We start from the raw sequence: 25587 nt of genomic DNA, 5'->3' as shown, positions 1-25587 counted from the left end.
GAAGTAGCGTTTAAACGTAAAACAAATGTTATAGATAAACTAAATAGAAATAATAAATGAACGGAAAATAAAAACCAAAAAAGAAATTAAAGTAGAATTTGCTACCTCGTATTCCTTCCCTGTTCGAAAACCAAATTGATTACATTAATCACTACTTATAAATTACCAGTTTTTGTATCCTTACTATTAATGACCTCATTATACTGACACCATGAATCCTGCCCAGTTTAAGTACATACACCTTAGAATGAAAATTCGTTCATATTCTTCCTTCTTCACATTGTCTATCTTCCGGCTCAGGTTACGGAAAATCCTCGAGTCCAAAGATAAGCTGAGCTGCAATAATTAAGTGACTAGTTAGAACAGATTAATTCATGTAATCATCATTTGCATACTATTTACCAATATTAAATATCTGTACGTCACCGATATGGGAAACTGGTGTCAGTCTGATAACTCGTAGAATCTAAAAGTTAATGCGATTAGCTAGGAAGCGAGTTAACGTTTAAGTGTAAAGTAAAAATTGACAGATTAACTAAACGATAGAGAGAATAAGTTAACTGTAAACAAAACCATAACAAAATAAAATAGTTTGCTACCTCACACTCCTTTCGAAAACCGAAGTGATTACATTAATCACTCCTAAATTCCCAATTTTCGTATCCTTACTTTTAACGGCCCCATTATATCAACACCGAGAATCCTTTAGTTTCAGTACAGATACCTTACAAAAAGAAATAATTCATGTTCATGAATCTTCATCTTCTCTACTTTCCTGCTTTGGTTCACCTTACAGGAAGTGTTCGAGTTCAAAGACCACTTACGTTAAGCAGAGGACATACACGACTCTTCAGTACGTTACGTCGAAGGATGAGATGTAGACACACCAGAATAAATCCTTTATTTTGATGGAGGGGAGGGCGCAATCTGAAAGCCTGCTTATGCCATTAAAATTTTCTGCAACAGCATAGGATGATGACCATTTTCTCTGGTGTAGAAAAAAAAATTCACTGGAAAAAATTCATTTTAGAAACGTAAAATTGTCCTGTTAACACGATGTAACCTAATTTATATACAAATGGAGTAACACAAGTCGTAACTTTGAATTTTTCATTCAGTCTTATAATAATCACTGCTTATAAATTCCCAATTCTAGTACCCTTACTATTAATGATCTCAGATCTTCAGCTTCTCTACCTTCTGCTCAGATTCAGGTTACGGGAAGTTAAGTTCAAAGACCAGCTAAGCTGCGATAATTAATTAGATTAAGAGATTTGAAATAATGTAATCATTATTTATGTATTCATTATCAACATTAATATCTACAAGTCACCGCTATAAGAAACTTATGTCGGTCTCATAATTCAAATTTAATGTGAATAACTAAAACGTAAACTAAATTCACATATTAACTAAATGATGATAGAATGAATAATAAATAAACAAATTCAAAACTAAATAAAAGGAAACTGTCTACTTCAAACTCTTTCCCCTTTAAAAGAAGTGATTACATTATTCAGTTTATTTGAAATTAAGTCCTTACTTGTAACGTTATACTGACATCTTTCGCAGTTTAAGTACAGATACAGTTCAAGGATGAAACCATTATATTATATATTCGACTTCATCATTCGGTTCTGGTACAGGTTAACGAAGTTAGAGTTCTAAGACCGGTTAATCTGCAATAATTAAATAACAAATGATATACATACTCTTTACCAATATTAGTACCTGCACGTCACTCATAGGGGAAACTGATGTCAGTCTCATAATTCATATAAATTAAAAATTGGTGCGATTAGGTAGAAGGTGAGCTAGCGTTTAAGAGTAAATAAAAAGAGCTTAACTAAATGATAGAATGAATAATAAACGAACGGTAAAGAAATCCATAACAAAAGAATATGCTATCTCACACTCCTTCCACTTTAAACAAAGAATGTAATAATATTAAGTCATTCCTTATAAATTCCCAGTTTTAGTATTCTTACTTTTAAGGCCATCGTTATACTGACATTATGAATCCCCCCCACAGTTAAGTACAGATACTAGAACAAGTTGTTTATGTTCTTAACTCTTCAGATTGATCTTCTCTAGTTTCCTGCTGTGGTTTCCCTTACAGGGAGTGCTTGAGTTCGAAGACCATCTATGTTGAGCAGATGACATAAGTCGAAGGACGAGATGTGGACACGTCAAAACAAATTCTTATTGGAGATGGGGGGGGAGGCACTCTTCAAGCCTTTTGTCGCCACTTATTTTTCTGCAACGACATAGAACGATCAGTAGTTTCTGGTATAGAAATAATTCTGTCGAGAAAGTATTTTCTTCACTTTAGACAAGTAAAATTGTTCTACCATTAAATTAATTTTTAATATAAAAAAATGGAGTAACATAAATAGTAAGTTTAGACATTGCATTACATCTTGGAATAAGTTTTAGAATAAAACAATTTACTATAGAAGATAATGAATAGATTCTTAATAACAGCAGTAGGAAATTAATTACTTTTAATTGTGTCCGAAGGAGACAAACTCAAGCTTGCAAGCTTCTAGCTGTAGCTTTCGACTGTAGTTCAACTTTGGATATTGTTTGTTTAATATCTGTAAATAGTTCTGTTCGTTCTTCTACGGTTGCAGGTGATGTTGGGTATTTTTGTTAATTGTTTCCAAGAAGTTCTTTTTTGACCCCTTATAAAACTATATAGATTAAATGTAATTTATGGATATTCCAGTTGCCAGAACTTCATAATAACATAAAAGAATATATCATGAACATCATGATTAATATTTCTATAAATAAAAGGAATTAGAAAATACAATATGTACAAACCTACAGTTTACAAAGTTGTCAATAATAACCGATAACACTCACTATCTCTCGTGACACAACTGATTGTAAATATTAAAAATAGATATTAACATTATTTACATACTATTTTGCAACATTAATATCTGCAAGTTACCGATATAGGAACCCGGTGTCAGTCTCATAACTTTTAGAAGCTTTAAACGACGTAGTTAAGTAGAATGCGAGGTAGCGTTTAAACGTAAAACTAAACATTTTATAGGTTAACTAAACAATAGAAAGAATAAATTAACTGAAAATAAAAACATAACAAAATAAAAAATAGAATTTGCTACCTCACATTCCTTTCACCTTTCGGAAAAAGAAAGTGATTACATTAATCACCGTTTTTAAATTCCCAATTTTCGTATCCTTACTTTTAAGTACCTCATTATACTAACGCCACGAATCCTGACCAGTTTAAGTACATATACCTTACAAAGAAAAATCGTAGTGTTCTTCCATCTTCAGCTTCTCTACCTTCCGGCTCTGGTTACAGGAAATGGAATTCAAAGACCAGCTAAGCTGCAATAATTAACTATTTAGACCAAGAGATTTAAAATCATGTGATCATTATTTACATACTTTTTAACAACATTAATATCTACAAGTCGCCGTTATGGAAAACTGGTGTCAGTCTAATGCTTAAAATTGGTGTGAATAACTAGACTGAGAAAATTAAATAGTCACAGCTTAAAAAATGAGAGAATGAATAATAAATGAACGGTAAAAATCTAAAAGTAAATAAAAATTGAACTTTTTACCTTACACTCCTTTCTCCTTAAAAAAAAAAAAAAAGAAAAAAGGGAATTATAGTAATTGTTTAAAATTCTAAATTTTAGTATCCTTACTTTTAAGGACCTCATTATACTAACACTACGAATCCTGACCAGTTTAAGTACTTATACCTTACAAAGAAAAATCGTAGTGTTCTTCCATCTTCAGCTTCTCTACCTTCCGGCTCTGGTTACAGGAAATGGAATTCAAAGACCAGCTAAGCTGCAATAATTAACTATTTAGACCAAGAGATTTAAAATCATGTGATCATTATTTACATACTTTTTAACAACATTAACATCTACAAGTCGCCGTTATGGAAAACTGGTGTCAGTCTAATACTTAAAATTGATGTGAATAACTAGATTGTGAGTTAGCGTTTAAATGTAAAACTAAATATTCACAACTTAATTAAACGAGAGAATGAATAATATAAGAACGGTTAACAAATTCAAAAGTAAATAAATTGAACTTGCTACCTAACACTCCTTCCCCTTTAGAAAAAAAAGGGATTACATTAATCACTATTTAAAATACCCAAATTTAGTATCCTTACTTTTAACGCCCTCATTATACTGACATAGTCAATCCTTAACAATTTAAGTACAGATACCTTACAAGGAAAAATCATTACATTATCTTCTATATTCGGCTTTATCTTTAGCTTCCGGCTTCAGTTCAGTTTAACGGAAGTTCTTGGGTTCCAAGACCAGTTAATCTGCGATAACTAACTAAACTAATCACATCAAGTGATCAGAATTCATGTGATAATCATGTGCACACTTTCCCAACATTAATATCTGTACGTCACCCCTCTGGAAAATTGGCTTCAGTCCGACAATTTATACAATTTTAAAAAATTATATGATTAACTAGAATGTGAGTTAGCGTTTGAATGCAAGTTAAAAATAGACAGATTAACTAAACGATAGAAGAAAGAATTGAATGGTAAACAAAAGAATAACAAAAACAGAATTTGCTATCTCACACTCCTTCCCTTTTCGGAAACCGAAGTGATTACGTTAATTATTCCTAAACTCACAATTTTCGTATCGTTACTTTTTACGCCCTCTTTATAGTGACACTATGAATCCTTTACAGTTTCAGAAACCTTACAAGTATAAATAATTCATATTCTTGAATCTTGAGCTTGATCTTCTCGACTTTCCTGTTCGGGTTCAACTTACAGAAAGTTCAGTTCAGAGAACAGCCAGGTTGAGCAGAAGACAAAAGTCATTAGCATGTTCTGTCTAAGGATGAGATTTGGATACACCAGAATTAGTGGTTTATTTTGTTGGGCAAATCTCTAAGCCTTCTTGCGGCATTTAATTTTCTGAAAATGCCTAGGATGATAAGAATGGTGTCAAGGAATTTTAACTGGAGAAAAAAAACAAAACACATTTTATATTAATAAAAAATATAATCACAACCAGCGAGTTTGGACAGTCGATTCCAATTTAAAATAAATTTTAGAGTAAAATTATTTACTGTGGAAGATAATGGATGTATTGATAATAATAGTAATAGCACTTAAGTTAACTACTTTTAATTGTGGCTTACCGTTACTAGCTTGTCAACATTGGATCTTGTCTTCTGTATAACATCTTGAAATAGTTTTGTTCATTGGTTGTTTTCAAAACGTAGTTGACCTCTTATAAACTACTAAGTAACTAGTTTATAGATATGCACTTCGTACTAACATAAAAGAATATATAAATATCAGGATTAATATTTCAATAAATAAATTAAATTAGAAAGAGAAAACATATGCACTAAGCTACAAAATAACTAATTGACACTTCTCCACTATCTCTCTTTATCAAACTTATTGAAGCTCATGACAGGGTTTATATTCAAGAGATTAAAGATGCATTTTAACATTATTTACACTCTTTACCAACATTAATATTTACAAGTCACAGATAGGGAAACTGATGTCAGTCTCATAACTCTTATGAATTTTAAATGACGTAGTTAGCTAGAAGGTGAGTTAACGTTTAAATGTAAACTAAAATTTCATGGATTAACTAAACAATAGAAAGAATAATAAGTGAACTGAAAACAAAACCATAAAGAAATAAAAATAGAATTTGCTACCTCACATTCTTTGCCTTTTCGAAAAATGAAGTGATTACATTAATCACTCCTAAATTCCCAATTTTCCTATACTTAGTTTTAATGACCTTGTTATACTGACATCATGAATCCTGCCCAGTTTAAGTACAGATACCTTACAAAGAAAATTCGTTCAAGTTCTTCTATCTTCACCTTCCGGCTCAGGTTACGGGACATCATCGAGTTCAAAGACAAGCTAAGCTGCAATAATTAAGTAGTTAGAACAACAGATTAATTCATGTTATTATTTATATACTCTTTATCAACATTAATATCTGTACGCGACCGATATGAGAAACTGGTGTCAGTCTGATAACTCATAGTATCTAAAAATTAATGCGATTAGCTAGGAGGTGAGTTAGCGTTTAAGTGTAAACTAAAAACCGACAGATTAACTAAAAGATAGAAAGAATAATAAGCTAACTGTGAACAAAATCATAACAAAATAAAAAGAATTTGCTACCTCACACTCCTTTCGAAAACCGAAGTGATTACATTAATCACTCCTAAATTCCCAATTTTTGTATCATTAATTTTAACGCCCTCATTACACCGACACTACGAATCCTTTACAGTTTCAGTATAGATACCTTACAAAAAAAAAAAAAAAGTCATTCGTGTTCTTGAATCTTCAGCTTGATATTCTGTAGTTTCCTGCTCTGGTTCAACTTACAGGAAGTTGAAGTTCAGAGATTAGTTAGGTTGTGTAGAAGACCTATGTGATCAGAATGTTATGTCGAAGGAGGAGAAGTGGATACACTAGAATAAGTTGTCTATCTTGTTAAGGGGGAGTGGGAAATCACCTTGCATATACCTTACAAAGAAAAATGGTTCATGTTCTTCAATCTTTAGCCTCTCTGAATTCCGGCTCTGGTTACGGGAAGTTCGAGTTCAGAGACCAGATAAGCTGCAATAATAATGGTAATAATTTAACTAGTTAAATCAAAAGATTAATTCATGCGATTATCATGTACATACTATTTATCAACATTAATATGTGCAAATCACTGCTAGGGGGAACTGATGTCAGTCTCTTAATTCTTACAAACTTAAAATTTACGTGTTTAGCTAGAATGCGAGTTAGCATTTCAATTTTAAACTAAATATTGACAGTGTAACCAAACAATAGAATGAATAATAAAAGAACGGTAAACAAAACCATAAAAAAAATAGTATTTGCTAGTATTTGAAAAATGAAGTGATTGTATTAATCACTCCCTAAAAATTCGTAAATTTCGTATCATTACTTTTAATGCCCTCTCTATACTGACATCATGAATCCTTCAGTTTTAAGTACAGATACCTTAAAGGTAAATTGTTCAGGCTGTTCTGCTTCATCTTCTCTTCCTTTCGGCTCTTGTTGAGGAAGTTGTAATTCAAAGACAAGCTAAGCTGCTATAATTAACTAGTTAGATCAAAAGATTAATTCATGTGATCATTATTTACATATTCTTTACAAATATTAAGATCTGTACGTGACCGATATGGGGAAACTGGAGTCAGTCTCACAATTCTTATAAATTTAAAAAATAATGCGATTAACTGGTACGAGAGTTAGCGTTTAAATGTAATGGAAGCTTAACCAAGTGATAAAAGGAATAAATACATAGTAAACAAAACATTAATGAACTAAAAATAGAATTTGCTATCTCACAATCCTTCCACTTCTCGAAAATCGAAACGATTGATTATATAAATCATTCCTTATAAATATCAAATTTATTTATATTTTAGTTTGAGTTACTTCCAAATATCAATGGTTATCGAGCTGTCAGCTTGTGAATGGGATTTGCATGTCGGAAAAGTTTGAAGAAAACAGCCCAAAATTGTAAGATAGATAATACCAGTTATATTTTTTAATGTGTTTTAAGGATTACATGCTGAAGAATTGACTAGGTTTAGATTTTGGAGAGTTACACATTTGTAGTTTAAAATTGATATTGTGGACAAATAGCAGTTCCAAACAGAAGATGGTCATTTCGAAACAGAAAATAGGTACCTTATGTACTCGCAAATCTTGAGAAAGAGACAGTGATGAATATACATCTAACTTTCTGTATCTTTATGCAAAGTAAAACATAATTAAATTCGTTTTTAACGACTGTTGAGTAACAAAACCCATACGTATTCAAGTATGTTAAACTTAAAGTATAATGAACACACAGCTTATTTTGGTTGGAAAGTATATTTTGTAATTATTCGCAGAATAGCTACATTTCAGATTATTTATAGACCGCCCCCTGTCTGAACTTCGGACTTATTGCTATACGTCAGCCACATTTAATGTTACATCTAATCAATTAATCTTAAACATTAATTACCAGTTCATTTGCACATTAATGACATACATATAATGTAACACTTCCTTATTCGTAGTGCTATCCAAATTAGAATTCACGCGATCATTATTTACTTGCTCTTTGCCAACGTTAATATCTGTAACTTGCAGATCACTACTACTACTAGGGAAAAAGTGGTGTAAATCTCATAATTCATACAAACTTAAAATTGGTTTGATTACCTAGAATGAGAATTAACGTTTAAGTTCAGTTTAAAATTTAGAGTCTAACTAAGCGACAGAATGAATAAATGAATGGTAAACAAAACAATAACAAAATAAATAGAATTTACTACCTCACACTCCTACCCTTTTCGAAAGCCTCTCAGAATTGTGGTATTCGTTCATCTACGGTTCGACATGTTGGTGGACATTTTGGTAGATTGTTTTAAAAAGTCCTTTTTCTGACTCCATTTTTAACTGCCACAGATGTCAGATATTAAAACTTTCAAACAAATTGCATACAGAATAAACACGTTTATGGCAATAACTTCCTTGTAACATAAAAAAAAACATATACCATCAATGTCATGATTAATATTTCTATAAATAAAGAAATTATAAAAAAAATTCAAAAGAAGAAAATATCCCAATTCCAAAACAATATTACTTACACAACTGGTAAATAATTATAACATCTATCAAAAACACGTATTCACTACCTCTCGTAAACTAACTTTCCAAACCACATAAGACGTTTTTATTCACTATATTACAAATCACGTGATCGTTATTTACATACCCTTTTGTAATATTAATAATATCTGTAAGTCACCGCTAGGGGAAACTGGTGTCAGTCTAATAATTCATACAAACATAAAATTGATGTGATTGTCCTTGTAATAACGCAGTTTGAATTTCTGATGTCATTTACTATGTGTCGCAATGCAATTCGCTACATAAAACCTCTCTAATGACATCTGCACAGCTATGTCAGAGATAAACGGTGTTATCTGTATTATTAAACAGTGTCATGGTGATATTGATAAAGTTACTGACACTTGGTACACGGAAGCTGTTGCCTTAGCTGAATGAGTCGATGCCCCTAGACCATCACTGCCTCGTATGAACAAAAGCAACTTAATATATGTAGCATATCAGCAGATTCCCCCCAAGGAATATTTCCATCGCACCATCACAATTCCTTTGATTGACCATTTGCTCTGTGAACGCGAAACTCGTTTTTCGCCAGCTCAACAACATGCTCTTCTGGGTCTCTCTCTTATTCCATCTTTATTGATTAATGACTCAGAATGGTGAGAAAATGTTCTGAAGTATAAAGAGTCAATGGTTAGTGATCTTCCATCACCAGAATGGCTTGAAACAGAACTGGAATGGTATCAGCAGAAATGGAATACTTGGAAGTCTGACCTTCCCAACTCCCTTTATTTTATCCGAACTTGTATATTATGTTCCAGGTCAGCGCAACCTTACTAGTTACTTCATGCGAATGTGAGCGTTCCTTCAGTTGACTGAGGAATATCAAAAGTTATCTGCGCTCTACAATGAAACAAGACAGTTTAAATGGTGTCGCCTTGTTGAATGTTTATAGAAACATAAACATAGACATAAATACAATGATTACTTGCTTTACTCGAGCAAGTAATCCAAGACGGATGAAATTATTAAATATTTTGGATGATGAAAGAGCTTCACCTTGATTTATTGATTTAAATTTTGGGTTACATAGATTTATTGCATTTAGCTGCGATTAATTTGATTTATTGTGTTAACTGTTGTGGTTTGGACTATTGTAATGATGAGAGTGCAATATATACAGTATTAATAAACTTTTCTTTGAAAATAATGGTCTTGTTTATATTCTTTAATTATTAGTAAAAGACCAGCACGTTGTTTTCTGTATTATTAAAATATTATCCATTCTTATAAAACATTTCTTTTAAATTACTTTTAATTAATATCCCTGTCACACCAAACATGCTTGCCCTTTCAGCCACGGGGGCGTTATAATGTGACGCTCAGTCCCACTATTCGTTGGTAAATGAGTAGGCCAAGAGTTGGCGATGGGTAGTGATGACTAACTGCCTTCCCTCTAGTCTTACACTGTTAAATTTCGTTAGGGTCACGTAATTTGATTACATACTTGTATCTGTACTTGATTGCTGAAACAAATTTTAAAACAAAACAATTTAGCTATAAACACCTTTCATGTAGTTTGAACAATTACCAAATTACAAAAAGCACACGAAGTAGGAATGGATAAAATTGTGGCCATACCCACTTTGAAGTTGCACCTGTAAAAATCCACCAAGTGATGTAATGTTATCCTGCCCATTCCTACCTTGTTTATTTATTTTTTGGTGCTCATTTTCCTACTTCCTGATTTTTTATTTAAAAATAGTTTACACTTGTATTGTTACAACTTGTTATATCTTGGGGACGCGGGTTTTGTTGGACTGCTTGTTAAAACATAATGCTAAATCTAATCCATGACATTTATTCCCTCAATAAGCGTTTGGTACAGTAAAGTTCACTTATGGGTCTAGCTTCATATACAACGTTTCAACAAAACTTCCGAGACTAATAATACCTACGCCTAACTTAGCTGTGATTGATAAACACAAATTGCAACTCAATGGGTAACTGAATAGCAGAATAGATACGATAACACTCACTACTAACATTGAATAACTCTTCTGATACTGAACTGAGTCAATCAATATTTATGAACTCATTGCTTAGCTTACTAACTGATTGGCGCTGAAATTATTCACTCATTATTGATTATTCACATTTATATATCGTATCTTTGTTTCTACATATTACAGGAAGCTTCTGGATTCTTAACATCATGTGCCCTCCTAAATTAAAACATTGAAAATGTAGCTTACAACTATATGCTAGAGGCTAATTACAATGTCAGGTTCAAATTTTAAAACGACGTAATCTTATCCAAGCAAATTTCAATATGTAAATAAAATAAATGTGCATGATTCTTGAAAAGACTGGTTAGTTAAGTTTGTTATAATTTGTTTACACGGAAATTTAGAAATATGATATTTGCTTTTAATATTTTATGTATGCACAAATTGATGTGTAATATTGGTGATCTTATTACAAAAAGTAAAGTTGATAATTTATCTATCTCCTAACTAATAGGAAATTTATGAGACATAGCTGTAGTGTTTCAGATTTCCTTCTGCCATAAAGCTAATAATACTGAAACCGGTTCTCTGCTCAAACACAGAATGAAAAGTTTTTCTTTTTAAATCCTAATACACAAAACTATGTCTTCGGTTATGAAGTCATTGTTTTTGTCTTTTGTGTCATCTAATCTTGTGTTTGAGATCTTCCTGGAACCTATAGGTACATGTTTAAGTTTTACTTTGTGTTTTTAGCAATGATTATTATTTGCTTTTCTGATTTGAAATAATTTTATTTATTGTTAGGTTACACAATAGACTATCTCCTCTTTTCCCACCACAGTTACCAAAAACCAATTTTTAGCATCGCATGCCTTACTGCTGAGCCGCTGGAGATTAATTCATGGTTAAGCTTATGAAAATCTTCTTTAAAAAAGCAAAAAATGAAATGTAGCTACAATAAAAACAATTTTGTTTGCTTGCTTGAAGAAAAGCACAAAGCTACACAAGCGTTGTAAGTCCACAGACATACCGCTGTGCCATTGGGGAGCAAGAATAATTAATGATCAATATAAAATTAAAATTATTATTATGTTACTGTTTGATTTGTTTATATTTCATAATTTTTGAAATAATTGAAAATTAAAATACTTGATTAGAATATTATTTCAATTATTGAGAAAAATCTGTTAGGCAAAGTTAGTATTTGTTTCTTTAGATATTACTATTAAAAGCTATGCTACTCATTTGGCTCGTGATGAAAGGCTAAATCGAACCTAAAACATTATGCGTATTGAATTATTTGCAGGAATATTGTGTTTTATCATTATCAGGGGCATATGAAATAAATAATATATTTATTTTATTTTTCCCCAGTTGTTTGTTGTATTTATAAGAACGTGTGGTGGAAGTGTCATTTAGTTCGAGATTTTATGATTGCGAACGTCACCTTGCTTTGCGAACATTAGGCCTAGGGTTACTATAAAAAATTGTGTGATAGATATATTTGTTTTCTTTTGTGAAGATGTCTGGAAGAGATGGTAAATTTGAGTGTTATTTTAACAATTTGAAAACGTATGGTATTTGTTTGTTCATAAAAAGTTATACGCAATACAAAAAATATTTAATTTACTGTTGTAACTTACAAATTACTTATGAACTCTCACAGGGTCAGCAACGTTTTTGTGTGTGAAATTATAGCCTGTACTGTAGTTTATAGCTGTGTAGGTCGCCTAGCTCTACTTGCACTGTTTGTAGTATTATGTGGTAGTGTAGGCTTGCTGTATAATATTAATTATTACAACATATAAATGAGATGGCTTATTACTGAGTAGAGACTAGAGTAAAATTTACTTTTACTAGTTTTAGTTTTAGAAGAGGAAATAAAAAATATTATAAATTCATCATTAATTGGTTTAGCCTTAGGACTGCGATTGACTTTTGAAAATTAAAGTTTTGTGTTAACTGTTGTAAAGATTTTATAATTTTATTCAGTGGTGGAATAAATACTAAACAGCAACATATTTAATGATGTATGTGAAATTTGTCTATATTTAAAAACCAGAACCTAGTTCAATGATATGCCAACATGTTTGTGTATAGTCAATTAAAAAAAAAAAGCTAAGGACAGTATGATGCATACTTTTATAAATAGGGCTGCAAAACGTTTTTTTTTTTTTAATTACTAGTTATTGTTTTGATATCTAAAATGCATATCCCATCAACCTTAGCAGGGTCATTCATATGCCATATTTACATTATTAAGGAGTTTAAAAGTATGGATTTCTGATTTGTTGAGATAATGAAGGCTTATCCCATTTTTGTATAATTATTTTTATAAGTTTAAGAACTGTGTGTACCTGCCCATTTCATAATGGTTGACCCCTCCTCTTTTCCCAATTTTATAAAGCGAAGTAATTTCTACAAAGATAATTATGTTTGTACTTTTAGGCAAGTTCCCCTTCAGAGTATATTTTTACTTTCAATAAGGCCTATGGATTATAGGCTGAAGTCCTTGTTTCTAATTCATAGCTGCCCAAATAGACTTCCAATTCAAATACACTAGGGAAATGGTAGTTGTAGATGATTTATGCATGTGTTTATATAAAGTTGATGGTCCATCTAAGCTGTCTTACTCACTATACTAAACTCAAAAATTAAATTCAAAGCCAAACGTTATTCGAATATTTATGAAGCCTTCCCTTAAGTTAACTGTGTTTACCACATGTCAAGGCAATCTATTTCCTGATGATTACTGGCTGAAGATGATTACTACCCTGCCATATTTTATATATGTGCCCCATACTATTCCCATTTTCACCATTAACTGCTGCAGGAGCAGCTCAGTTGCTGGTTTCTGACTCGCAGATAAAACTGAGTTGCCATCAATCACAATAAAATGGTAATTATCATCATTCGCATAGTTATACATGTGCGACTGACAGATATTTCCGTCATTAGCAGCTGAGCCAAAGAACTTCAATGATGGAAATATCCATCATCTGCAGTTAATGGGTTAAGTACAAAAAGAAAGATCCACATAATGTATAATAGTTTTTTATATAATTATCATTCAGTAACGTACACCATACATTATGTACATCTATTGTGCATTCTTAATATGAGCTACCAAAATTAAAATTAATAAAATAATTATTTTCACATTTACTTAAACTAAGTTAATAACATAAAGGAAGGTATTGTTAAACTTCTAAACTCTTAAGCTTTATTGAAATAAAATTACTTTTATGAATTGTATACACAGTTATGTACTTTTAGTATATTAATATTATCCATAAAATAAATGCTTTTCCAAATATTCTGTTGGCAACGAATTTTTATAAGTTAATACCATCCCTGAATAACTGTCAATTGTCCATATTTTATATAAACGTGTTGTTTCCAGTTACTGCATCATCTGAACAATATAGTGTTTGTGTGCACTTTACAAAAGTTTGTTTTTAAATTGTCCCATTTGGAGTTTTATACTGATAATTATGTGCACTTAAAGAATTTTGAAATGAACAAGAAAGCAATCTTTTAATAATTGGCTTCATATAAATACACTAAAGTTGGTATTAAGCTATTTTTATGAATGAGAAAGCTCATTACTTAGCAATGACATCAAGTGAGAATTGCATTGCCTAACATAATATCCTGAGTAGTGTCATATATTTCAAATTCTTGAAAAACAAAGCTGTGAAGTTTATACAGAAATACTGTATAGCAATAAAAAATTAATTATCCACTAAGACAAAAATAAGCATTGTAATGGTAGAATGGAAACTTTTAATATATGATAATGTGGACTTTTTGCTTTTTATAATTTCAAGTTATTTCCAGTTAGTTATGCTTTGTGGAAAGCATCATTATAAAAGTTGCTAAAAATTAGGTTTTGATACATGTGGTGGGCAGAGTACAACTCATTGTGCTTAGAAACAAATATATGTTCTTGAAATAATCAAAAGCCCTCATTTCAGTTAGTTAATTCTTCTCTTGCATACACTATAAAATTAAGCTGAACAAACATGAATTAATTCATAAATTATGAAAAATCGTGATGGCAGTATTTCAGTTACTGAATAATTGGAATAACCAAAAATAGTAGTAATTGGAAACATTGATTTTATTAATTGATTATATATTTGATGTAATAGATTTAATCATAATTTACATTTTATTTGAAACTAATCAATGTAACTGATACTCATATGTAATCAACCAGCTCTAAATATTGGTGCTCTAGTTGATGTTTAATATTGTACCTGATAATGAGTTTCACACTTTTATTCCTTATTTCTACATATCTATTAGGTTTAGCCATTTTAAATATTTGAAATATAGTGTATAGAATTTGTTATTATTCACATTTCTCATAACCTTTTTTTCTTTGAATTTGCCTTAACTATTGCTATGGCCATATCAAGGTGCACGTCATGATGTTTTAAACAGTTACAATCAGTATTTAAATAAACAATTTTACTATCAATGTATTTCATTAAACTTGGCATTAAGATATATCTTAGAATTCAATATTTCATATCATCTAAGTTTAATTTCAGAAGGAAAACTTTACAGAGTTATCATTTTTCTGTTATGATGTGTCTGAACTATGGTTTTTTTTTTCTTCAGAATTTTGTCTTTTAAAATAGACAGCTGCAGTTTCCAACCAAACTACATTTAGTTACTATCAAGGCTCTAAAATTTATATCTTAGACAATAACTAGTCATAAACAAATTGTTAGTTAAGATCAGTGGCAACTTAGATTGCAGCATTTCCTAACCATCTTAATGTTTATTTTGGAGAGCTAGTGCTTCCTCACCTTTATCTTATAAAAACGTTATTGTTGGACATTTGTATAAGTATACGATTACACGAGCATCTCTTTTAAACACCGTTATGACTTATTAAGGATGCACTTTTCAAAATTGCTCAAGCTTTATGAGTCTTTTGGTGAGTTAATTGTATTTTTAGATCCATTGTGATACAACGTTAATAAACTATACTTGTATTATAAATTATTTTTTTTAAAGTAAAGAGTTTTTTATTGTAAGTAAATTCTCTAATTTAATATTAAAGTAAAATATTCTGAAGATTGTTTCTTCCTTTTATAGGTGGAAAGAAAAAACCTGTAAAGCAGCCCAAGAAGGAGCAAAAAACATTGGATGAGGTAATAAGGGAACATGGATGAAAGAAAGATTAAAAGGAAAAAGTTTTATCTGTTTTTGTTCTTAAGTAGTACATACTAGATTGTATTTATATTAAAAAGCCTTGTATTAGATTGAACTACATTTTTTTCTTCTCTCCAACATATATATCTACAATATACCCATGACTTTTCCCATAGATTTTTCTGCATAACATATTTTTAATATGCCTCTAGCTTGAAGAAAAAATATAATCCATGTTTGATAAAATATTAAACTATCTACTCAATAATAAAATCATATTCAACCAGGGATCATCTGTTCACTTTAAGTCAAAGCATAAAATTTACAAACATAATGAATTAGTTATTAGGAAAAGATGGCTTTCTTGCACTGCTATTTCAAGCCATTCTATAAGCATTAACCCAACATTAAACATGGCTTTGTATGTGTCATTAGAAATACTGTATGCCAGTTACATTACAGTTCTGTTGCAAGATGTTTTATTTATTTTTTTAGTGTATCTTTTGTTTTTACTGTGTAGGTCTATGAAAAAAAAAAGAATGTCATGATTAGGCTTATAGTTTTATGATAAAAATAAAATTGGTTTTAATTTATCATTAAAAGTTTCCTGGGATCCCTAGACTAAAAATCTTTGCATAACATTTCTGTCAAGACTCCTGGTTTATCTTTCCCTATGACTTTTGATGCCTTCTGTTGGTAAACAAAGCTATACAAATTCACTGTATTAATAATGAACAAAATACAAAGAAAACAGAAAGGGCAATTAAATTAGCCTTTTTTTTGTGTTGGATTTTAACTGATACATGTATGATTAAAGCAACAAGGCTGTGAGATTTAAATACAAATGGTACTGTCATTCTCATCACAGTTTATCACATATGCTTATGCTTTCTTTTTTGAATGAAGAGGCTGGAAATACAAACTTGAATGAAAGAGGTGATATGGTACATGCAGTTTCTTTGATTATTATACAAATGTAATGACTACTTATAAATTGCATTGGTAAAAAGGTTAAAATTTAATGTTTTTTATGATTTTGTTACTTTGCCTTTCCTTATCTTTATGTTTTCTTGTATTATAACTTAAAATGAGAATGAAAAAAAGATTTACATATCAACTTAAGTGTGTAAATAGTAGTTAATCAGATTTCATTAATAAATCAAGCTGTTAATAGTTAACTGTTTTTTGAACCAGATAAAAATGTTGATGAACAGTCATAATCATTTGACCATCAGCATGCGACTCTTAAGTTGTATGTTTTTTTAACCCTGTGTGTATGGGTGAAGGTCAAAGTATGCATGTTGTGTTTCTTTAAAGATTATAATTTAACATGTTATTATGTATTAGGTGTCTGAGCTGTCAACTATTAATTTTAGCCTACATTGCTGATTTAGTGATAACTTGTGGTAGAGGAAAGTAGTATCAGATACAGCATAGAAAGATACTGAAAAACACCATAGATATGCATTTCAGAGGTTTTTAGAAGTTATGAAAACGCAATATGCAAACTGTACGATGGACAAAATTATTTGTTCTTCATGCGAACATCACCTTGTATTCCAATTCAAAAGAGTCTTAGTCAGTATGACTTCAGCAATTTACAGACATATTTTGACTCCAGATATGTTTGTAACACATTTAATTTATGTGTACAGAAGACTCGTGTATTTGACTAAAGGCTTGCTTCTTTTTGTGCGGATACATGTAGTAAACTTGGAATTAAGATAATGGATAAAATGTTGATTAACAGTCGTAATCAGTGACCATCAGCATATGATATTAACTACACATTTCTTATATTTCATTAAGCATGCCCTACTTTAGGACTTGCTGATATGTACATTAGAAGGTTGTTCTACGTGTAACTGTTCACTACATGTTTGTTATATTTCATTAATGTGCTCTACTTTAGCTCTTTGCTAATATTGTTCTACATGTAATGGTGCATAGTTGGAAACCCTTTGCTGGAGTTATAAGACAGTTTAGTATAGTTGCTTATAGTTAAAATTATGTTTACATCTCTTTAAATCCATGGAATATAGTAGGTGATTGGGAGGGTATATCATTGCTTTAACAGGAGAAATCCTTCCTCTTCAAACTGATTAAGTAATTGTTCAATATGTACTAATTAATAAAAGGAAATTCTATTTGTAAGCTTTTTCAGGAAGATAATTGATACTTCATATTTTGACAATATGTAAGTATTCAGTTAGTTATAACACCTTAAGCTTGTGAAATTTCTTTAAGTTAATATTTTTAACTTTCTAAAAGGTGTCTATGATTTTTCTTTTTATTAGGCTGATATTGAGTTTAGAAATAAACAGAAAGAACAAGAAAAAGCTATGAAAGAAGCTGCATCTTCAGTCAAGGGAAAGAAAGGACCATTAGGTAGAAACCTTTGTATATATAATTGACTGTTTTTATTTTAAATTACCTTTAGCATAATCTGTTTTCGATAGTGAACCTAGATCACAGGTATGACTATCAAAGAATTGATTGATTTTAAGTGAGTAGAGAAACCTTATAATAATGATAAAATGTATGTAAAGATAAACTAAAAGAAACTATATATTTTGTTTGCAAAATGTTTTTAAACTCTTGAAAATAGTTCTGTTGAAGACATATATTTATTTAGTTCTGTTTACTTTGAGTTGTAGCTTAACTATTGTTATATAAGATGACCACTGAAATAAACTTGTATAGAGGTTGAGTACTTTGTATTAAAATAATTTGAGTCTCACCATATTGTTACAGTCCATGTCACCATGTCCAGTCGTGCTTTATCTGATAATTTTGAATCTTGACAATAGCCTTGTACATAGTATCCATTACAAAAGACTGTTCTAGAATGTCATGTCCAAAGCACTCCACTTATCCTTTCTGCTATCCATAATACATTAGTGTACAAGGATTGCTGTTTTTCAGCAACCATTTCAATAATCTGATCATATAAAACTATAGGCATTGCATTTGATGACATCATTGGTATCTTTCAGTGGAACAGCATGAATACCCATTTCATTTTTCATTTGCTCAAAAGGTATTCAGTAGTCAAACAGATATATCATGGAAGCAGACTGTTGACATGTGATCTGTGTTGTTTTTTCATATGGAGATCATTCTTAATTGTCTTGCCTGTGACACACACAGATGGTTTTTGTCACTGATCCAATACTATTAAGCATAAGGGTTATACCAATCTTAAAAACTTGGAACACATGTTTAAGATTTGAATATATAGATATTTTGTGTTGGAAAAGGCTGTTACCTACACTTCCTTAAAGCGATAATTTTTTGATGACATCACAATGCCTACAAAGCACAAAGCAACATCAAAATATAGCTCTGATACATGACTTTATCAGCTGTGGTTATCACACAGCTTTACAATTTGGATATTCAAAATTGTTTTAATATAACGTACTTAACTCACTTTATGGATTCACTATATCACTAGAATGAGTCAAGTTTAGTTTCTATTTGCTTTGTTATTCTAATAGTGATGGTTGCATGAAAAGTTTGTTGGGACCACTTCTTACTTTCTATTGACTTAACAAGATATCTTTATTGTTCAAAATAATCCATTCATTGTTTAAGGGCTATTTTAATGTACTTGGTATTCTGTTTAAAGTTTGAAGACTACAATACAAGTAATTTTTTCTCCCTACACCTAGTGAAATAAGTTAAATAAATCCAATGTTACTGATAATGTATATCAGCAACATTTGATTTATTATTCTTGTAACAACTTTACATTTGAAGGTTACAGACACTGCTCAAGTGTAATTCTATTTAAAAGTAAAAGAAAGTTGTACTTTCATTGTAAAGTTCTTTTTTCATAATAGTATGATGTAATTTTTAGAATTATGTATTCTTGTGACAAATACAAGGCAAACATTGTCAAACAATTCCATCACCTATGCATACAACTTGTATCAAAATATTTTTCTAATTTGTTGTAGAGGAAAAACATTACTTTGCTCTAATCTTTTTAAGCAGATGAAGAATATTCAGAGAAAAAAAAATGTATAATATTTACCATTGAAAAGTAATGAATAATGTATACTTGTATTTGCTTCATTTGAACGCAGATGTGATAAATATAACATTTTAAAACTGTTGTATACATTAGTTTTGTTTTAAGATTTCATTAGTGTTCATCGAGTATGTTACTTAAAATAGCCTTTTGTGATGTGTGTTTTAGACAAGTCTAAATTGGTAGTATGTAAAAAATGAAAAATATATCAATGTTTTTTAAAAGAGTTTGTCCACACCAGCTGATGACTTTTAGGTCTTAAGTATGAATAAAAATAATATTGTTGGATTCTTGGTTATTCGAAAACATTATTAATGCGAGCTGTTTACATATAACTAAATTTACAATGCTGTGTAGGACCTGGAGGTATTAAGAAGTCTGGAAAGAACTGAAAGGGGACTACTGGTAAGTTAGTTAAATATGATTTTACATGTTTCTAAGGTTATTGTGACATTGATATTAAAGTATGTGTTACAGACTAAATCTTTAAACAAATAATGTTTTTTTTCCAAGCTCCATAATCAACAACTAACAGCTGGCTATTGTCTCCTAGTCTAACTGGAAATTTGTTGCTCATTGAAACTGGCATATAAGTGATATTTAAAAGATTTTTTGAAATTAATTTTCTAGATATATGATTTTCAAGCTTTCTCTTGGCTTTAAGTTTTGGAACAATAAATAGTAAGCTCTGTAAAGCAAAAGCAAGTGTTTAGGTAAAGCCATCCCACAATTATTCATAGAGCCAGTTTACTCTTTATTTAGGGATGGCCAAGGTACTCAATAGGCATAATGCAAGTATTTACACTAAAAAATCAACAGTGATGGAGAGTTTTACTTTAAAAGGTTATGGCCACTCACTTTCATTTCCTTCTCTACCCAAAAAGCCCAAAAACAAGGCAAGAAACCATTGCTAAGATAACAAACTAGAAAGTGACCAACTCACCAAATTGTTCATCTTTCTTCTTCTTGTTTCAGTCAAGAATACTCTACAACTACTTTATTGCTAATGTTAGTTTAAACCTAAATCCAATTTATATGTTTCTGGAGAGTGCACAATGTAATTATCACTTGTTATTAGTTGTAATAACTAGTGATAATTATAAAACAAAAAAATGTAATTCTAGTGTAAACAATGTTATCATTACCCCTTGAAGTTAGATTTCTTTAAGAAATATAGTGGTCCTTTAAAAAGCTTGAGTACATAGTGAAATGGGAATTACCAGCCAACAATAGGTGAACATTAGATGACTGTAACATGTAGAATACTCAATAGTTTGCACACTATACAATCAGTATTTTTAGGGAGCCAACCCCTATATTTCTCTCAACTCGGGCTCAGATCAATTGAATGATCACATGACTTCTTTGTACTCATTTAAAGTCTTTATAGTTTTGATACTACTAACTTTTAGTGTGGTATGTATATCTATAAAAAATGTTGCACACTTTCAGTAAACATTATAGGTCTTTTACATACAAAAATCATATTTTTCAGTGAAGTACATTTAATAAACTAAAAAAAGATTTGTACATGCATATATCTAGTTTTTTGTTTTTTTTACTTTTCCATGTGCAAAGTGATTTTTGTGTTAAGATTAAAAATACTTTTCTTCATCTCAAAAAATCTCAAATTTCATTTGTGTAATCTCCAAACCTCTTAAGTACATTTCAAATGCTTGTTTTCAGTAAAACTTTATATTTTATCTGTTATTTTCTCTACACTAACTCTATACAAGGTTGATCAATTTGTTTGAACTTGTAACCACCAAAATAAATCTAAATTTCCTTTTTTTTCTTTCTACAATGACTTCAAATTGTAACATGCAACAACATTCCTTTATCCTAAGTAGCTTTAAACTTGTAAGAGTATACATCTGTTTATACTTGAATTTTATTGTTTTATTGCCCTTTGAAGTGTCTAACTACTACTTGCACCATTATAAATTGTAAATCACTTGGGGAATGAGGAACTCAAGTAACACTGTTGAATTACATTACCCATGAGCTGCTTGTGTGTGTGCTTCTTGAAAGATTTTTATAATTTATTTATTTTACCTAATCTAACCTTAACTAACCTAAAGAGATTCTTATTTTTGCATTTAAGTTACTTTTTATAATAATAATAATATATATATATAAAGAATAAACATGAAAAACAACTTCTTTTTTTCTGTCAACTGTTGATGACACTTAACCCTCCTTTTTCTATACTAATGGTAGTAATGCACTAAATAATTTTTAATTAAATAATGCACTAAAGAATATAGATCATAATGTGCAAAAAGCAGACAATTTCCCCTAACTATCACAATTTTTCTGGCTTTCTAACTATGCAACAAGAGGGGTTACAAATTCACCCAAGCTAGTTGTTGTCTTTCCTGTGGGAACAAAGCTTGTACTAACAGAGAAATTTACAATTCTCCATTCAGAATACAACATAACATAATACTATATTTGCTAGATGAGAACCTTGCTTTCTATTAGTTATGCTAATATAGGTAAACACATACTATAAATGTACAATTTATAGATTTTCACTCTCGCCAAGTATGCTTAATTAGATAATAAAAAGTAGCTAAAACAATGTAGAATAAGCTGGTTGCATAAAAGTGTTGGAGTTTTTATTTACTTGTTTGAAACTCATTCAGAGAGAACATCTAGACTAGGAAGTGTCCTTTCTCAGTGTAAATGATAATTAAGAAGAAATATGCTTGTATTTTCTGACGTTATTATGAATTTCTTGTCTTAGAATTAGACATATCTGTGTCATAAAGAATTCTAATGTTGTTTGTTTTGGACATCATTTGGCTATTTAAGATTTGGTAAATTTTTCACTCATCACTGTGTATTATATCATATATACAAACCTCTTTAGTTATGTGTCTGTGATACAACAATCCATATGTAAATGCTTATTGATGTATTCATTTGTTACTTTTTTGTCAGTAGTGGTATTAAATACAGGAAACTGGTTTGTGAAATTTTGTGGTCTTATGAAATGTCGTATTGTAGTTTTATTAAGTTTCTATATGTTTTTCCTAAAATTAGAAATTCGTTTTTAAATACATATAATGTTTTATTCTATTTCTACAGTGACTGCAAAATGGAAGAATTGCAGCACACTTCTGTGGACAGTCTTACGTCATGTTTGGTCATTGTTAACATGTATTTTTTTTTTTAAATAAAGTAATAGCATTTTATCTGTGTTTCCATTCTGTGACTATGAATCAAGATCACTTGTATCTAAATAATATACATTTCTTCCACTATTGTGTTTGAAGAATGTGATACGAGGTTTCAGAAAGCGTAAACACATAATCAAATGAAATGTTATTGATGTAAAATTTTATTCAATACATTAGAAACCACTGTGAAGTTGTTAGTATATGTTATTCTCCGATGGGTCAGTAGTAAGTTTCTGGACATCAAATGCTAAAATCTAGGATTTGACAGAATGTAGATAGCCCATTGTGTAGCTTTCCACTAAACTAAGTAATGTTGTTCAAACCAAACTTTATTAATGTAAGAAGGTTTTTGTATTTGAAACTTTTGAGTTACAATGTTGTAATATTTCTTGCATGTTATGCTATGTTTCGTTTATTGTTTTTAAATAGCTAATTTTTTTTTTTTTTTAATTAACTGATTTCTAATTGGTTAAACAAATTTGATGAATGTGACATTTTCCTAGTCTATTCTGTTCTGCCTCTTGTTTTGAAACCATGATTGTTAAGGAATTATTCTACATAGAGTAAGCCTTGTTCAACACCATTTGTCTGATTTGTACGAAACAGCATCTTAAGTTATGTTCTAAATGCAAGTTGTGGTAGCAATCTGATTTTCTGTGATCCTTTGAGTCATACAAAAAAGCCATAAAGAACCGTGACTGATTTTTATTGTTACATAAAAGACGTTTAATTCAGTAATATCCAATCAGAAGCTGTGCAACATAACATAAATGTTGTATCACAAAAACGTAAGAAGCTTTTCATAAACTATTCAAGATTGTAAGTATATATGTTTATGTAGGTAATACTTATTGCAAATTTTGATTAGACTACCTTTCTGGTCAAAGCAAGCTGTGTCGTGAAGAAAGTTAAATAAGTCTGTATCTTGTTGATTTAATTTGAGAATATGACCCAATAATATGAATTGACAATGTAGCAATTTTATTGACTGTGAATGAGTGTAATAAAGTAAAATTTAAGCCCATTTTATATTTAGAAAAAAAACTTTTTACTCTAGTTAAGTGCTGATCAAAAGTATTGTAAATTACAATTTGTCTATATTTAGAAAGATCTGTTTGTAAATGAAGTTGCAGAATGAAAATAGATCTTGCATGTAATATTTTTATTCATAGCTTCTACCTAGTTGATAATTTACACTTCTAACTCTTCATAAATAAAGACTATTATTGGAGGATTTAATTCTGGAAATTTAAAATCTTTAAGATGTTTAATTATGAGTTTATAGTTGATAGAAAAAAAGGGTGGTAATTCTGATTTCATTTCAGTACATCTTGTCTGGGACCATACAGTACTCTAAAAAAACAAAATGTTATATTTTGACTTTACAACATACATTTTAGGAAAGCTTGCTGTAATAAAATATTAGGTCCAATCTTTTCCTCGAAGGGTGCTGAATGAATCTTGAAAGATGACCTCTTCTGAGAATCACCTCCTAGACTAAACAAAATGAAGTAAAACATGTTTACACAGCGAAGAAAGACCAATCGTGCGTGTTTTTGTTCTTCAAAATACTTCAAAGCAAAAGGAATAAGATGAAGTGAAATTTACACCAATCTTTTGTATCAAGCTTTTTAGCCATTTTTCTTTTTGACTTTGCAGACTCCTTAATAATGTTTGAAAATGATTCATGTTTTCCTTCTCAGATTAAAGAAAAAGAATACTTTATACTCCCATTTTATTCTATGGATGGGATAACAGTGTAATGAATATTAATTTATTACTGCATTTATCCTGTTGTTTTGATCTGAATAAATGCAAAAAATACATAAATAAAATGTACTACTACATTATTGAACTTTATTATAAGAGGTATTTTATTCATGTAATGTAGAGTGAAATACAGAAAATTTAAATTTTGTGTAAAGCTATGTTGAGATTATTTTAATGTATACTGCAGTACAGAAGGTGTATAGTTACATTGAGAACTATTTCATAAATACATTATAAAGCTAAATAACATTCTTAAAGCTGCAGTATTGCATTAAACTAATAAGATTTACAAATATTTAAGTTGTATTAAAGGCTACAGTGAAAATTTTCTCCATCCAGCACGTGAAGATGATGCCTGTAGAGAGTAATTTATTTGGCTTTACACTGTTTCCATTTTTATAATAGTCATTCATATAAGGTTACATTTAGTTGTGATGTCATTGAATAACACCTTAATCCAAATTTATATCGATATGAATGTATCATTTAAAAGACATGTACTCCCATTCCATTATGGAATAGCACCTTAATCAAAATGTATACCAATATGAATTTATCATTTAAAATACATACAGTGCCATTCCATTATTCCACATTACTTCAGTAAAAATCAGTCGAATGACTTAGAGCACAATTCCCCATTAATTATGTCAGTCTGAAAAAGATCAACGTAGAGCAATATTCAGAGCCACTGACAATCATTATGGGTTCTGGGGAAGAATTAGTATGTGCTCCTTCAAATAGTTTTTG

At 30.2% G+C, this 25587-nt stretch overlaps 1 protein-coding gene and 1 long non-coding RNA gene across 2 annotated transcripts in view; one reads left to right on the top strand and one right to left on the bottom strand.

Moving 5' to 3' along the window:
- The window catches only part of LOC111086559, an 8468-nt gene extending 5910 nt beyond the window's left edge, over nucleotides 1-2558 (bottom strand). Inside the window, exon 1 of the mRNA XM_022389829.1 lies at nucleotides 2503-2558. The gene's annotated coding sequence lies outside the window, so the exon portion shown is untranslated. The remainder of the gene's footprint in view (nucleotides 1-2502) is intronic.
- A 9523-nt stretch (nucleotides 2559-12081) lies between these two features.
- Nucleotides 12082-25485, top strand: LOC106462526. Its single transcript, XR_001290995.2, has 5 exons — nucleotides 12082-12215; nucleotides 15790-15845; nucleotides 18144-18234; nucleotides 20240-20287; nucleotides 22976-25485. It is a non-coding gene; the product is annotated as an uncharacterized LOC106462526 (long non-coding RNA).
- Nucleotides 25486-25587: the final 102 nt, after the last annotated feature.

This window comes from Limulus polyphemus, unplaced genomic scaffold (genome assembly GCF_000517525.1).
Source record: "Limulus polyphemus unplaced genomic scaffold, Limulus_polyphemus-2.1.2 Scaffold1190, whole genome shotgun sequence".
NCBI classification, from domain to species: domain Eukaryota; kingdom Metazoa; phylum Arthropoda; class Merostomata; order Xiphosura; family Limulidae; genus Limulus; species Limulus polyphemus.
Note: the sequence above shows the minus strand (reverse complement) of the source record. Positions and strands in the feature narration are given on the sequence as shown.